We start from the raw sequence: 17,870 nt of genomic DNA, 5'->3' as shown, positions 1-17,870 counted from the left end.
GGTCAGATCCCAGGCAGAGGACTGGGGTTGGCTGCGTGAACACAGCCTGAAGGGGCTAGTGCACCAAAGTTAGCCGGGAGGGAATCCAGGAAAAAGTCTGCACCTGCCTAAGAGACAAGAGTGCACTGTTTGGGGGGGCGTGAGGAGAGGGGATTCAGAGCATTGCCTAAACGAGCTCCAGAGATGGGCGCGAACTGCAGCTATCAGTGCGGATCCCAGAGACGGGCATGAGACGCTAAGGCTGCTACTGCAGCCACCAGGAAGCCTGTGTGTAAGCGCAGGTCACTATCCACACCTCCCCTCCCGGGAGCCTCTGCAGCCCGCCACTGCCAGGGTCCCGTGATCCAGGGACAACTTTCCCAGGAGAACACACGGCGCACCTCAGGCTGGTGCAACGTCACGCTGGCCTCTGCCACCCCAGGCTCGCCCCACATTCCATATCCCGCCCTCCCCCCGGTGTGAGTGAGCCAGAGCCCCCGAATCAGCTGCTCCTTTAACCCCATCCTGCCTGAGGGAAGAGACGCCCTCAGGTGACCTACACGCAGAGGTGGGTCCAAATCCAAAGCTGAGCCCCTGGAGCTGTGCGAACAAAGAAGGGAAAGGGAGATCTCTCCCAGCAGCCTCAGAAGCAGCAGATGAAATCCCCACAATCAACCTGACGTTCCCTGCATCTGTGCAATACCTGAATAGACAACGAAGCATCGCAAAACGGAGGCAGTAGACTTTGGGAGCAACTGTAGCCTTGGGGTTTGCTTTCTGCATCTAATTTGTTTCTGGTTTTATGTTTATCTTAGTTTAGTATTTAGAGTTTATTATCATTGGTAGATTTGTTTATTGATTTGGTTGCTCTCTTCCCTTTTTTTTTATATATATAAATATATTGTTTTTTCCTTTTTCTCTTTCTGTGAGGGTGTACGTGTATGCTTCTTTGTGTGATTTTGTCTGTATAGCGTTGCTTTTACCGTTTGTCCTAGGGTTCTGTCTGTCCATTTTTGTTTGCTTGTTTTTTAGTATAGTTTTTAGTGCTTGCCATCATTGGTGGATTTGTTTTTTTGGTTTGGTTGATCTTTCTTTCTTTCTTTTTTTATTACTTTTTAATTTTTCTATTTTTAATATATTTTTTATTTTTTGTTTTAATAACTTTTTTATTTTATTTTATTTTATTCTTTCTTTTTTTCTCCCTTTTCTTCTGAGCCATGTGGCTGACAGGGTCTTGGTGCTCTGGCCAGATGTCAGCTCTGAGTCTGTGAGATGGTAGAGCCAAGTTCAGGACATTGATCCACCAGAGACCTCCCGGCTGCACGTAATATCAAACGGCGAAAGCGCTCCCAGAGATCTCCATCTCAACGCTAAGAACCAGCTCCACTCAACGACCAGCAAGCTACAGTGCTGGCTACCCTATGCCAAACAACTAGCAAGACAGGAACACAACCCCACCCATTAGCAGAGAGCCTGCCTAATATCATAATAAGGTCACAGACATCCCAAACCACACCACCGAACACGGTTCTGCCCACCAGAAAGACAAGATCCAGAATCATCCACCAGAACACAGGCACCAGTCCCCTCCACCAGGAAGCCTACACAACCCACTGAACCAACCTTAGCCACTAGTGACACACACCAAAAACAACGGGAACTACGAACCTGCAGCCTGTGAAAAGGAGACCCCAAACACAGTAAGTTAAGCAAAATGACAAGATAGAGAAACACACGGCAGATGAAGGAGCAAGGTAAAAACCCACCAGACCAAATAAATAAAGAGGAAATAGGCAGTCTACCTGAAAAAGAATTCAGAGTAATGATAATAAAGATGATCCAAAATCTTGGAAATAGAATGGAGAAAATGCAAGAAATGTTTAACAAGGACCTAGAAGAAGTAAAGAGCAAACAGACAATGAAGAAAACCACAATAAATGAAATTAAAAATTCTCTAGGAGGAATCAATAGCAGAATAACTGAGGCAGAAGAATGGATAAGTGACCTGGCAGATAAAATAGTGGAAATAACTACCGCAAGGCAGAATAAAGAAAAAAGAATGAAAAGAATTGAGGACAGTCTCAGAGACATCTGGGAAAACATTAAACGCACCAACATTCAAATTATAGAGGTCCCAAAAGAAGAACAAAACAAGAAAGGGGCTGAGAAAATATTTGAAGAGATTATAGTTGAACACCTCCCTAATATGGAAAAGGAAATAGTCAATCAAGCCCAGAAAGCACAGAGAGTCCCATACAGGATAAATCCAAGGAGAAACACGCCAAGACACATATTAATCAAACTACAAAAAATTAAATACAAAGAAATAATAGTAAAAGCAGCAAGGGAAAAACAACAAATAACATATAAGGCAATCCCCATAAGGTTAACAAGTGATCTTTCAGCAGAAACTCTGAAAGCCAGAAGGGAGTGGCAGGACATATTTAAAGTGACGAAAGGGAAAAACCTACAATCAAGATTACCCTACCCAGGGCTTCCCTGGTGGCGCAGTGGTTGAGAGTCCGCCTGCTGATGCAGGAGACATGGGTTCGTGCCCCGGTCTGGCAGGATCCCACATGCCGCGGAGCGGCTGGGCCCATGAGCCATGGCCGCTGAGTCTGCGCATCCGGAGCCTGTGCTCTGCAACGGGAGAGGCCACAACAGTGAGAGGCCCGCGTACCGCAAAAAAAAAAAAAAAAAAAAGATTACCCTACCCAGCAAGGATCTCATTCAGATTCAATGGAGAAATTAAAACCTTTACAGACAAGCAAAAGCTAACAGAATTCAGCACCACCAAACCAGCTTTACAACCAATGCTAAAGGAACTTCTTTAGGCAGGAAACACAAGAGAAGGGAAAGACCTACAATAACAAACCCAAAACAATTAAGAAAATGGTAACAGGAACATACATAGCGATAACTACCTTAAATGTAAATGGATTAAACGCTCCAACCAAAAGACATAGACTGGGGCTGAATGGATACAAAAACAAGACCAGTATATATGCTGTCTGCAAGACACCCATTTCAGTCCTAGGGACACATACAGACTGAAAGTGAGGGCACAGAAAAAGATATTCCATGCAAAGGGAAATCAAAAGAAAGCTGGAGTAGCAATTCTCACATCAGACAAAACAGACTTTAAAATAAAGACTATTACAAGAGACAAAGAAGGACACTACATAATGATCAAGGGGTCAATCCAAGATGAAGATATAACAATTGTAAACATTTATGCACCCAACATAGAAGTACTTCAATACATAAGGCAAATGCTAACAGCCATAAAAGGGGAAATCAACAGTAACACAATCATAGTAGGGGACTTTAACACCCCACTTTCCCCAATGGACAGATCATCCAAAATGAAAATAAATAAGGAAACACAAGCTTTAAATGATACATTAAACAAGATGGACTTAATTGATATTTATAGGACACTCCATCCAAAAACAACAGAATACACTTTCTTCTCAAATGCTCATGGAACATCCTCCAGGATAGACCCTATCTTGTATCACTAATCAAGCCTCGGTAAACTTAAGAAAACTGAAATCGTATCAAGTATCTTTTCCGAACACAACACTATGAGATATCAATTACAGGAAAAAATCTGTAAAAAATACAAACATGTGGAGGCTAAACAATACACTACTAAATAACCAAGAGATCACTGAAGAAATCAAAGAGGAAATCAGAAAGTACCTAGAAACAAATTACAATGAAAACATGACGACCCAAAACCTAAGGGATGCAGCAAAAGCAGTTCTAAGAAGGAAGTTTATAGCAATACAATCCTACCTCAAGAAACAACAAACATCTCAAAAAAACAATGTAACCTTACACCTAAAGCAATTAGAGAAAGAAGAACAAAAAAGCCCCAAAGTTAGCAGAAGGAAAGAAATCATAAAGATCAGATCAGAAATAAATGAAAAAGAAATGAAGGAAATGATAGCAAAGATCAATAAAACTAAAAAAAAAAAAAGATCAATAAAACTAAAAGCTGCTTCTTTGAGAAGATAAACAAAATTGATAAACCATTAGCCAGACTCATCAAGAAAAAAAGAACACTCAAATCAACAGCATTAGAAATGAAAAAGGAGAAGTAACAACTGACACTGCAGAAATGCAAAGGATTATAAGAGACTACTACAAACAACTATATGCCAATAAAATGGACAACCTGGAAAAAATGGACAAACTCTTAGAAAAGCACAGACTTCCAACACTGAACAAGGAAGAAATAGAAAATATAAACAGACCAATCACAAACACTGAAATTGAGACTGTGATTAAAAATCTTCCAACAAACAAAAGCCCAGGACCAGATGGCTTCACAGGCAAATTCTATCAAACATTTAGAGAAGAGCTAACACCTATCCTTCTCAAACTTTTGCCAAATATAGCAGAGGGAGGAACACTCCCAAACACTTTCTATGAGGCCACCATCACCCTGATACCAAAACCAGACAAAGATGTCACAAAGAAAGAAAACTACAGGCCAATATCACTGATGAACATAGATGCAAAAATCCTCAACAAAATACTAGTAAACAGAATCCAACAGCACATTAAAAGGATCATACACCATGATCAAGTGGGGGTTATCCCAGGAATGTGAGGATTCTTCAATATACGCAAATCAATGTGATACACCATATTAACAAATTGAAGGATAAAAACCATATGATCATCTCAACAGATGCAGAAAAAGCTGTTGACAAAATTCAACACCCATTTATGATAAAAACCCTCCAGAAAATAGGCATAGAGGGAACTTACCACAACATAATAAAGGTCATATATGACAAACCTACAGACAACATCATTCTCAATAGTGAAAAACTGAAACCATTTCCTCTAAGATCAGCAACAGGACAAGGCTGTCCACTCTCACCACTATTATTCAAAATAGTTTTGGAAGTTTTAGCCACAGCAATCAGAAAAGAAAAAGAAATAAAAGGAATCCAAATCAGAAAACAAGAAGTAAAGCTGCCACTGTTTGCAGATGACATGATACTATACATAGAGAATCCTAAAGATGCTACCAGAAAACTACTAGAGCTAATCAATGAATCTGGTAAAGTAGCAGGATACAAAATTAATGCACAGAAATCTCTGGCATTCCTACATACTAACGATGAAAAATCTGAAAGAGAAATTAAGGAAACACTCCCATTTACCACTGCAACAAAAAGAATAAAATACCTAGGAATAAACCTACTCGAGACAAAAGACCTATATGCAGAAAACTGTAAGACACTGATGGAAGAAATTAAAGATGATACAAACAGATGGAGAGATATACCATGTTCTTGGATTGGAAGAATCAACATTGTGAAAATGATGGTACTACCCAAAGCAGTCTACAGATTCAATGCAATCCCTATCAAACTACCAATGGCATTTTTCACAGAACTAGAACAAAAAATTTCAGTTTGTGTGGAAACACAAAAGACCCCGAATAGCCAAAGCAATTTTGTGAAAGAAAAATGGAGCTGGAGGAATCAGGCTCCCGGACTTCAGACTATACTACAAAGCTACAGTAATCAAGACGGTATGGTACTGGCACAAAAACAGAAATATAGATCAAAGGAACAGTATGGAAAGCCCAGAGATAAACCCATGCACCTATGATCACCTTATTTTTGATAAAGGAGGCAATATACAATGGAGAAAAGACACCCTCTTCAATAAGCGGTGCTGGGAAAACTGGACAGCTACATGGAAAAGAATGAAATTAGAACACTCCCTAACGCCATACACAAAAATAAACTCAAAATGGATTAAAGATCTAAATGTACAACCAGACACTATAAAACTCTTAGAGGAAAACATAGGCAGAACACTCTATGACATAAATCACAGCAAGATCCTTTTTGACCCACCTCCTAGAGAAATGGAAATAAAAATAAACAAATGGGACCTAATGAAACTTAAAACCTTTTGCAAAGCAAAGGAAACTACAAACAAGATGAAAAGACAACCCTCAGAATAGGATAAAGTATTTGCAAATGAAGCAACTGACAAAGGATTAATCTCCAAAATTTACAAGCAGCTCATGAAGCTCAATATCAAAGAAACAAACAACCCAATCCAAAAATGGGCAGAAGACCTAAAGAGACATTTCTCCAAAGAAGATATACAGATTGCCAACAAACACACGAAAGGATGCTCAGCATCACTGATCATTAGAGAAATGCAAATCAAAACTACAATGAGGTATCACCTCACACCAGTCAGAATGGCCATCATCAAAACATCTATAAACAATAAATGCTGGAGAGGGTGTGGAGAAAAGGGAACCCTCTTGCACTGTTGGTAGGAAGGTAAATTGATACAGCCACTATGGAGACCAGTATGGAGGTTCCTCAAAAAACTAAAAATAGAACTACCATGTGACCCAGCAATCCCACTACTGGGCATATATCCTGAGAAAACCATAATTCAAAAAGAGTCATGTACCACAATGTTCACTGCAGCTCTGTTTACAATAGCCAGGACATGGAAGCAACCTAAATGTCCATCGACAGATGAATGGTTTAAGAAGATGTGGCACATATATACAATGGAATATTACTCAGCCATAAAAAGAAACGAAATTGAGTTATTTGTAGTGAGGTGGATGGACCTAGAGTCTGTCATACAGAGTGAAGTAAGTCAGAAAGAGAAAAATAAATACCATATGCTAACACATATATATGGAATCTTAAAAAAAAAAACAAACGGTTCTGAAGAACCTAGGGGCAGGACAGGAATAAAGACGCAGACAGAGAGAATGTACTTGAGGACACGGGGGGAGGGAAGGGGAAGCTGGGATTAAGTGAGAGAGTGGCATGGACTTATATATACTACCAAATGTAAAATAGCTAGCTAGTGGGAAGACGCCGCATGGCACAGGGAGATCAGCTCCGTGCTTTTTGACCACCTAGAGGGGTGGGATAGGGAGGGTGGGAGGGAGATGCAAGAGGGAGGAGATATGGGGACATATGTATATGTATAGCTGATTCACTTTGTTATACAGCAGAAACTAACACACCATTGTAAAGCAATTATACTCCAATAAAGATGTTAAAGAAAAGAAAAAAAAAAAGACCTGGGCAGAGAGCAAGCACACGCCCTGTGAACCAGGAGTAAATAGTTGGCAGCAATCTATACAGGACTCAGGGGGCTCTCCATCCATTCGCCATCAGCCCCCCTCCACCACATAGTAGCCCAATGGGGGAGAACCTGAGAACTCCTGACAACCTAGGGCTCTGCCCAAGGTAGAGTACAAGTGTGTCCACTGTGTTGAGGTCAGGAAATAGAAGCATGCGGAATTAGGAGGAAGGAAACAAAAGAGCCAGCTCCACCTTCTACTTACATGGACAGCAAAACATCTCCGACAACTCATCCCTTGGTTACAGAACAGCCACAGGGCCTCAGGAGTCTGGATGAGTCCCTGCTCAGACCCAACAAATCCTTTCGTAACTTTTGAAGCAGTAACATAAAAGCATTAAAGCTGGCTATACAGATGGTCACACATGCCCAGAAATCACCTGACTGACAGGCTGCAGGGAGCCAAGACCTTCACCTCTGACGGAAGTGACCAATGCTTTGCTTCCGGCAGAGATTAATACCTGATTCTTCTGAGGACCAAAGAGGAAATATTAAAACTGAAAGCCCTTGGCTACCATCAACAATTGTACACTAGTATCAACAGAGGGAAATAATTTCCTTCCTGACTCCCACTAGGCCAGTCACGCCTAGAGCAGGTGTGATTATCTACTCAAACAATGCAAGTCTCAAATGGCTAGACTATAGCTTCTAGGGAATTTCTCAAAGCACTGAGACTTCCTCAGTCTCTGAATCTACCTCCCTCCACCTCCTGCCGCCTAGAGCAAAAACAAATATGGAAAGTAATCATGATACACAACTTCATCTCAACTTCAACGATGATCATTAAGCTAGGTTCCAGGTCTAGCTCCTTTCCAAGACTGCGGACAAATTACTGCCCATCCGGTCCTGGGGATGATGTGGGTACAGAGTTGGAAGGAAGGACACACACTGAGCATATACTATGCACCAGGAACAGTGCAGGGGATTGCACATTCCATTGTCTTATGTTTCTTTATATTCAAGATCAATATTTTTCTTTATTGTCAATGTCTTATTTTTCTTTATATTCTTTATGTTGAAACTAAAGAAGGAAACAAGTGTAATGACCTATCATGTATGGACCACACTTTACAGTTTGCAAAACAAGTTGGCATCTATCAACCCACTTGCTCTAAACAAACACGAGAGGTGGGCAGGACAACGATTATTATTCCTAATTCTCTGATCAGGGGAATGAAGGTGGAGGGATGTTGTTTTCTAGGGTTGCACATCTAATATTTGGCAGGTCTTCTGATACCCCATGCCACCACACTCACTGCGTTTTTATGCACTCTCAAACTTCTTAAGGTGTACTGGTCCCAGAAGCCTGTTTCTGTCCAGTTATTTGTTTCATTCTCATAAAACCATGAAGTTCAGCCTCATCTGTGCTAGAATTCCTAAAGCTTTCCAACAGAGAATTGGCCAGCACCTGATAGAACACCCTCAGGAAAAGGGCCAGTCACTACCTTTGGATTTAGTCTTTCTATCCAGGAAAATGCACTGTGCACCTATTACGTGCCAGAGATCCCACTAGCCTGTGGAGCTACACATATGAGCAGGAGATGCTGCCCCTCTTCTGACTCCATTTTATATTCTTAAAGGCCATTGTCACGTGTGCCCTGCATCCTGCCTTTACCGGTCTCATTCCTGTAACAGTGGGACATCATTTCCGGTCCTCTCAGCATCCTAGTGTGGAGAGGCCAGTTGGCTAACGTCCCTTTCAGAGGAGGAGGCAAGGACTAAAGTCCAACACCCTAGGAGAGCCCCAACAGAAGGGTAGAAAAAAAGGTTTATGGTCGCCCACAAAGCCTTAGTCCTCTCTCTGCCCCGTATCAGCACTCACATACTCTTCGGAGGAACCACCTCTTCTCCACTGTGTAGCTGCCATAAGCTTCCAGGTGACAGCAGGCAGCCAGCTCGTGACCAAGAGGGGAAACATCCTGAGGATGAAGCCAACACACACACAAGAGGGCAGAGCAAGGAGCACTGCAGAGAAACGGAGCCCAGGTCCTGCTCAAACTGAGCCTAAGGCCCACCTGACCTCGGGACTTGCCAGCTTCTGGCAGGGTCACCCACCCACGTCGTTCTCTCTGTACTGCAATCTGAGGCTGCGTCAGTGTTTTGGAAGACCACTGCTGGCTCATAATTAGCTTATGGACAACAGACGCTTCTGAGTTTCTTCCAACGTGCTCCTGGTTAGGTGCTCTCTCCCATTCTGTCACGACACACTCGATTTTTTGTTTGAATCCAAGTACAAGGCTTCATATTCATCACAATTTAATTTTAAGCACTGAAAAAACTCAGGCAGTAGAGCGGAGAACAAAGGTTTACATCTGATGCTCAAAGTATATGCTTAGGGCAAAACATCTCAGACCATGTTTGAAATGTTAACAGAGTCCAAGCAGTGGTTTCCAGCCTTTCATCTTATGCAGATCCATAGGTGCAAAGAACACTGGGTGTTCTTTAAATATACATCGATTAAGAAAGCAAAGGGTGACAAAATGTAACTGGAAACTCAGCCATACTTTTAAATGAAATTAGGTTTTATGGATCACAGCAGCATCTGCTCCCTTTTGAAAAACTACACCATAAACATGGCAACACATATTATTTATCTGGTAAAAAGCCAGAGGTGGGGCATATAGGGACTGGCCCTGGAGATGGAGAGCAAAAATCTAGAATTCTAAACAGAAGCCTTTCCCAGAATCCCCCAGCTATTTTCCTCAGATCCCCCTACAGCCCAGGGTATCCCACACCATCGATTCTTTTCTAGAATACGATGTTCTACCTGCTATAAACACAGAGGAATTCCAAAACACAAGGGAAAGTTTCCCTTACCTGCTCACCATTCTCCTTTCTCAGTGTGCAACAGGATTCCAAGATTCAAACTCAGATCCCTGTGGAGCCCGTGCAGGCCCTTTAAGACACAGGTGCACACCCTTGACTAAGCGAATTTAGCTTCCCCTACCTCAAAGGGTTGATGTGAAAATACAGTAAGATCACAGAAGAAGCATCTTGCACCGGGGAGAGCAAGAGCCGCTCAATACTAGTACTTCTTTTCCTCAGAAACGCCCACAACACTGTGCACTGACACTTTCTTTCTGGTCCTTCAATTTCAAGAACACTTCCCTCCATGACAAAGGAGAAAGAAGGAAGCAATGCAATTATTGGCAATCTAAAATCCTCATTCGTCCAAATCTTCTTCCAATTTCTCTTCCTGCCACCTTCCAAGAGCTGAGTCCTGCCTTTGCTTTGCCACACATTCTATTAGCATTATTATATCCTGTCCATTGCCAATGAACTCGGCTCAAGAAGACAGGAAGAACATTTTTGTTCTTCTTAGTTCTTAGCCCATCCTAGTTACCAGTGCCCATGCTTTAAATGGAAACCACTGCTTTTTAAAACTCATTAAAATATGCATATTGATTACAAAAGGAGAAAGTTTTCTTCTTTGCATAGGACTCACCAACTGCGGACAGATATCTTCCCTCCGATGAGTGTCCTGCAGAACAACAGAGAAAGCACTGAACTGGAATCAGGGGACTGGATTCTGTCTTCAGTTCCGCTTCCTCAATGTTCCCACCTGTGCAAATGGGAGAAGAAGGTTGCTTATGAATCTCTAGGATCTTACCAGCTGTAGAACTTCCCAAGTTTATGAACTTACTGGGTAAACCATACTGGGAATGAAGACCAGGCTTGAAACCCGCAAATCTAGTGGCTGACCTCGGTATCTCCTGAGCGGCCAGTCAGCTCCTCGCACTTCTATTTCACTAATGTGCCTTAGAATGATGAGGAAAGAGAAGGCTGGTACCCCAGTGTTCATACCTCAGCTTTCGGGGGGAATATGGCTTCACCATAACATCAGAAGTAAAAGAGATAGATCAATTAGATACTCACATTTTAGGCAAGAAAAATTAACAGCAAAATCTGAACTACAATAAATAAACAGAGATAAGGAGTATGAGTTTGGAGATAGATTTCTAACTATGGGATCTAGTGGCCGCTGTGAACCTCAGTTTCCTTGCCCAAAACATGAGAGCCAGTGAGCAGCAGAGGGCTGGACACCTTGATGCTTCCTGGGAAGTCCTCATTACTGGAGGACTTTATTTATTTCATTAAGAACAATCAGTATTTTGCTATGGATTCTGCAATATATATTCCAACAGACAAGTATTCCAGGGTAGCTGGTTGTTACAAAACGTGTCTTCTGTAGACCCAGGGGAAATCCACATACCAGAAAAATGACTACTCCCATTTTCATTGCTGTCATTTTAAACAGTATTGAACCAATCATACAATTGTTTTGTGAATATGATCCCATTCAATCTTCAAATACCTGTACAAGCTCAAAGTTGAGAGAGATCTTAAAAATGACCCACTTCAACTCTTCCAACTGACAGGAGAAGAACCTGGGGGCCAGAGGAGGGAGGTGGCCACGCAGGAGCACACCATTAGTGAGTGGCAGGCAGCCCAGGGCTCAAGTCCGGGGCTCGCTCCACTGGACCGAGGTACGGCCACTGTAACAGAAGAGGTCACCGACACTCGCTGGCAAGAGACCTGCCATCAGCCACGCAATCAGCTTCAGAGGAAAACCAGGACTTACACACCCAGACCTCAGAACACCGGCTTCAAAGCTCTTGCATAAACACATGAAAGAATGCTCACCATCACTAATCATTAGAGAAATGCAAATCAAAGCTACAATGAGGCATCACCTCACACCTGTCAGAATGGCCATCATCAAAACATCTATAAACAATAAATGCTGGAGAGGGTGTGGAGAAAAGGGAACCCTCTTGCACTGTTGGTAGGAGGTAAATTGATACAGCCACTATGGAGACCAGTATGGAGGTTCCTCAAAAAACTAAAAATAGAACTACCATGTGACCCAGCAATCCCACTACTGGGCATATATCCTGAGAAAACCATAATTCAAAAAGAGTCATGTACCACAATGTTCACTGCAGCTCTATTTACAATAGCCAGGACATGGAAGCAACCTAAGTGTCCATCGACAGATGAATGGATAAAGAAGATGTGGCACATATATACAATGGAATATTACTCAGCCATAAAAAGAAACGAAATTGAGTTATTTGTAGTGAGGTGGATGGACCTAGAGTCTGTCATACAGAGTGAAGTAAGTCAGAAAGAGAAAAATAAATACCATATGCTAACACATATATATGGAATCTTAAAAAAAAAACAAAAGGTTCTGAAGAACCTAGGGGCAGGACAGGAATAAAGACGCAGACAGAGAGAATGTACTTGAGGACACGGGGGGAGGGAAGGGGAAGCTGGGATTAAGTGAGAGAGTGGCATGGACTTATATATACTACCAAATGTAAAATAGCTAGCTAGTGGGAAGACGCCGCATGGCACAGGGAGATCAGCTCCGTGCTTTTTGACCACCTAGAGGGGTGGGATAGGGAGGGTGGGAGGGAGGGAGATGCAAGAGGGAGGAGATATGGGGATATATGTATATGTATAGCTGATTCACTTTGTTATACAGCAGAAACTAACACACCATTGTAAAGCAATTATACTCCAATAAAGATGTTAAAAAAAAAAAAAAGTTTTTGCATATAGCCCAACAGCAGAAAGAGACTAAGTTGGGAAAATGGAGTATAATCAAGGTGAGTCCAGCAAAGCAATGTGTTTCCTGAGAGCTAGCGCTCTTGACGGGCATTCGAAATTTCAAAGCCATCTCACTAAAATGAGAGAAAGGCATAATTTCAAACTTGCTGAGGGGATGGAATGTGAGGAGTCCAACACTGGCTCTGTGAACAGTAAAATCTCAAAAACAATAAATAAATAAAAACAAAAAGACCCCACCTCCAAGCCCCAGGAAACCTAAGCTTCTCCTTGCAGAGGGAGATATCAATCATACCGTTTCTACAACAGCAGCAAAGGGCAGCTGACTTCCCAGATTTTCAAACCTCGCTGAAAGGTAAAGCTCTCCACCTTGGGCCTGGGGCAATGTCTCAGGCACTGGCTAGCTTCTCTCCATGCACAAATGAACAGGGTTACCCTTTTCCACTGTCAACTTTTCTTCTAACAATTTTTTTGCTTCTTTTCCATAAAGAGAACAAGCAGTTCTGCTAAAAAACCACTGTGAAATGATTGAAGTTCTCATGCAAACAAACCATTAGCAGAGTTCAAATGCAATTTAAATTACCAGTTGTTAAAGTGCGCCTCGATTTCTCTGTAAGTTTCCAAGGAGAATTACATACTATACACCATTTAATTGGTTGTTTTCTATTTTTTAACATCCATTTATTCCCCCCCCCATTTTATTTTCAGAAGTGTCTATAAAAGCTTCCCTTTAAAAAATTACACATTGTTGAATAGATTAAACCTGAAGATTGGAAAGTAGCAGAGAAACAGCTGCAGGATTACGCAGCTCAGCAGTAACTGATGGTTCTGACACCACAAGACATGCAGTTTTAAAATCTTAGGAGTCACCTGATGGTGCCCTCACCGTTTACAGATGAAGACGTTGAAACCCTGAAAGGGAAAGGAAGGCTTGGCCCAAGTCCTCTCACTGGTCAGTGATAGGCGCCAGGTGAGAACTCCCTACCTCCCAGCCCCGTGCTGCCTCTTCCCACTACCACATGTTGGAGGAGATGATGGGAAATGCTCAACAGATTCAATTTCCACCTGTAATTTTTTTTCTTAAAGAAAATATGAAGTCATCTTCAAATACACCCCTGACCTCAAAAGTGCAGCTGGCCAATGGCAATTATCTCCCCAAAAGGGAGAAAGAGAAGTAAAGGCTGATGAATGAGTGCAGTCAAAGGAGCTCCAAATGAGCAGATTCCTGGCAGGAAACGTCAAGACACTCTTCTAGACTCATTAAACAAGTTATGGGACATTAAGACTGCCCATTTCCATTGCTTTATCTGGCCCAGAACTTGTGGCTGCCCTGGAATGAAGGGATAAAGGCAGGTCTTGTCACTTCTGTAAATGGAAAGGATTTCTAGAGGCCATCACAAGTACAGGGCGAAGTTCAAGGCTTTGCTATGGGACCTGTGTAAATTATTTAACCTCCCTGAGCTCAAGCTTTCCTGTCTTCAAAGTGGGGCTAATATCACCTACCCATCAGGGTGTATGAAATCATTTCTTGGGATGCCGTACCCAGCATGCAAAGCACAGAGCCTGCAGGCAGTGTGCATTAATCAATTCTCACCCCCTCATCTTCCAAAGCTTCTGTCTACAATTTCTCAAAGCCTATGGTTCTGTGGTTCTAATTTATTAGAACTATAACTGAGTCTTATAAGCCATGTATGTTCACTAGGCCTGCTAGATACTGTGTGTCCCCTGACTGTAAATTCATTTATTTCGTCACCCAAAAAATAAAACAAAATAAAATACATGCCTGAAAACTTATACATCCATGCATTTTCCACCAAAGGCAAACTCTTTGGAACCGCTATCTAAAAATGTCCTTCGACTCCAATTGATGAGCCAGACAGTAGTAAAAACCCCAATTTAATGCCCAAGACCTCATTTCAACTGTCCATCAGCCCTATGAAAAAGATTTCCCAATTGTCCACTGAGGAAACTAAGGGTCAGGGAGGTCAAACAACTGTCTAAGATTTGGGGGCTAGTAAATGGTAAAGCCAAGACTTGACCCCAAGTCTTCAAAATCAAGCTCCACGACCTGTGTTTTATTATTTTGCAGTTAAAACTATACTATGGACAGCTGTTCTGCTAGAGGCAGAAATATACCTGGAAAAAAATCTTCTGCTGTGTTCACATTTTAAAACGAAGTCTGAACTTGCAAACTAAAAAATGTTCACATTAAAAGCAGATAGATCCTTCTTGAATGTCACCCTGCTGTTATGTTCTTTTTTTTTAATTTACTTTATTGAAGTAGAGTTGATTTACAATGTTGTGTTAATTTCTGCTGTACAGCAAAGTGATTCAGATATATATGTGTATGTATATATGTATATTCTTTTTCACATTCTTTTCCAATATGGTTTATCACAGGATATTAAATATAGTTCCCTGTGCTATACAGTAGGACCTTGTTGTTTATCCATTCTATACATAATTGATTGCATCTGCTACTTCCAAATTTGCAATCCATCCCTCCCCCACCTCCCCTTCCCCTTGGCAACCACAAGTCTGTTCTCTATGTCTGTGAGGCTGTTTCTGTTTCATAGATAGGTTCTTTTGTGTCATATTTTAGATTTCACATGTAAATGATATCATATATTTGTTTTTTTTCTTTCTGACTTACTTCACTTAGTATAGTAATCTCTAGGTCCATCCCTGTTGCTGCAAATGGCATTATTTCATTCTTTTTTATAGCTGAGTAGTATTCCATTGTGTATATATAGCACATCTTCTCTATCCATTCATCTGTCAATGGACTTTTAGGTTGTTTCCATATCTTGGCTATTGTGAATAAGGCCGCTATAAACATAGGGGTACACGTATCTTTTCGAATTATAGTTTTGTCCGGATATACACCCAGGATTGGGATTGCTGGATCATATGGAGAAAAGGGAACAATCCTACATTGTTGGTGAGAACATAAATTGGTGCAGCCACTATGGAGAACTGTATGGAGGTTCCTCAAAAAACTAAAACTAGAAGCTGCCACATGATCTTGCCGCTACGTCTTAAGTGAAATAAAGAGCTCAGAGCCCTGGCACTAAGCAGACATCTGCCAGGTATGTGAGAAGCAGGCCTGAGAAAGGTTAGCAATGAGCTACTATCAGGGCAACTCAAAAACATTATTCAAGTGTCTGGGCTCATGATCAAATGAATCACGGGTAATCCTAGCATGAGCTTCTGAACACCCCCCGGCGCAACTGTTAGCTGCCACGATGTCGATGCCTTGCATTCAGAGGTGCACAAAACAGGCATTTGCTGGTACCTCCTGTCCTTAAGAAGGCAGAGTGTACGGGCCTCGCAGATACAGGCGCTGAGTCAGACATGCCTTGAGCTCTCAAAGAGCTCACAGGTTCAAGAGGGACACACTCGCCCGTGACAAGACAGAAGGAAAAGTGTGCAAAGTACCAGTACGTGCAGTGTCCTTTTGAGGGTCAGGAAGAGCTCTGCGGATGACGCCTTCTAAACTGGGCCTGAAGACCTGAGAGGATTTCCAAGTATGAGGAGGAGGGAAATAGGCCCAGAGAACACAGTGTGCTAAGGCCTTAAGGAGACGAGTTCAGGGTGTTCTTCTCGGGGAAAGTGACTAATCTGGTGAGGCCAGTGGCAAAAATACATGGAGGGAGGTGGTGGGACATGAGGCTGGAAAGGAATGCTGTGGCCAGAGCATGGAGGACCTCGTGTGCCAGGCTAAAGCACGGGCTCTTGAGACTCATGGCTACCGCATTTTGGAAAATGACACAAGAGAAAGTTACATGGAACTGAATCCCCTTCCGTAATCAGCTTCCAAGCACAGCAAGGGTGGGAGTGTCTACACGAAAGCTTCCTCTGGAGGGACCCTTCGCTGGGGCCCCACCCAGAGAAGTCAGAGGAGAGGGTGGCCCTCAGAGTTGCCCCAAACCCACCCGTCCATTGACACTTTGCTCTAGTCCGGAACACTCACCCATGGAAGACCCAGAAAAGAAACCAAGTCTCGTGTTGCAAACAGGATTTCCATTCCGCCTTTAGGGAAATGTCAGCACTACGCAATCTGATGAACCAGAAGAACACAGGCTAAAATGGGACCCTTCCTGCCCTTAAAGAGCTCCCAGTCTAGAAACAGAGATAAAATATAAAGTAGGTGATGGCAGGTGCCACAGAAGCAGCACAGATGACAGTACAAATCTTCCTAACACGCTGTGGCTTGGTGTGATTATTTGTACCCACTTGACAGATGAGGCAACTCATCAGGTTAACTGACCTCACAGATCACACAGCTAGGAAGCATCAGAGCCAAAACTCAAATCCAGATCCCATGCCTGTAAGCACCATACGGTTATACTTTATTGCCTCCTGGCCCACTGTGTTGTGAGTTAGCAGAACAGAGAGATCGCTTCTAAGGGAGTATGGACGGTAGGGAACGGATGGTGATCAGAGGTTACTTCATTCAGAAGGTGGCATCTGTGCAGAAGTTTACAGGAGAAGCAGGAGTTCTAGGGATGAAGATGGGAGAGTTCATCTCAGGCTAGAAGAACAGCATGAGTTACAGCATGAAGGTGAAAAAATGAGTGAGTGGGAACATCAAGGGTGTTCACAAGCTACTGCTGTCTGGTTATGATGAGCCCTGGGTAGCAGGGGCAGTTTTTACTTAAATGCCAAAAATACTAGGAAAATGTTACGAATAACAAAATAAGTGAATTATAAGTCAGGGAAATGCCGCTGAATATACTAGGGAAATAATAAATGTTTCAAAGCAGGACTGTGGGTGGCATGGTCTCAGCTTTCCTTGGGATTCTGTGCTTCAGCGCTAAGACCATGCACTAACCTTTCAGGACCTGGGCCAGAGTCAGGAATAAAGGGCCTTCAGGTCCTTTCAGGTCAATGTACAGCGGGACACTGGACCCTCTGGAGGTTAGGACTTCTATACCTATCTCATGGATACTGACCTTCTCGAGAAGAGTTTCTACAGATAACTAAATGAATTCCAGGCCCTCGCTGGAGCATAAGTACCCCCCAGTTGGTAAAAAGAGCATGGAGTACAGGACGGGAGTTATAGAATCAAAAGGCCTTACACTTGATTCTTGGATTCTCCACGAATTCACTATGGAATGCTGAGCAAGTCACTTCCTTTTAACGAAGGCACAGTTTCC

General features: G+C 42.5%; 1 protein-coding gene across 6 annotated transcripts in view; it reads right to left on the bottom strand.

The window, feature by feature from the left end:
• LPP (LIM domain containing preferred translocation partner in lipoma) overlaps positions 1–17,870 on the bottom strand; it is a 688,443-nt gene that overhangs the window by 609,454 nt on the left and 61,119 nt on the right. For all 6 annotated transcript variants that reach the window (XR_009540714.1, XR_009540715.1, XR_009540717.1 and 3 more), the window contains exon 2: positions 10,583–10,699. The gene's annotated coding sequence lies outside the window, so the exon portion shown is untranslated. The remainder of the gene's footprint in view (positions 1–10,582; positions 10,700–17,870) is intronic.

This window comes from Lagenorhynchus albirostris, chromosome 5 (genome assembly GCF_949774975.1).
Source record: "Lagenorhynchus albirostris chromosome 5, mLagAlb1.1, whole genome shotgun sequence".
NCBI classification, from domain to species: Eukaryota; Metazoa; Chordata; class Mammalia; order Artiodactyla; family Delphinidae; genus Lagenorhynchus; species Lagenorhynchus albirostris.
The sequence above is the reverse complement of the archived record's forward strand: the minus strand, read 5'-3'. Positions and strand labels throughout refer to the sequence as shown.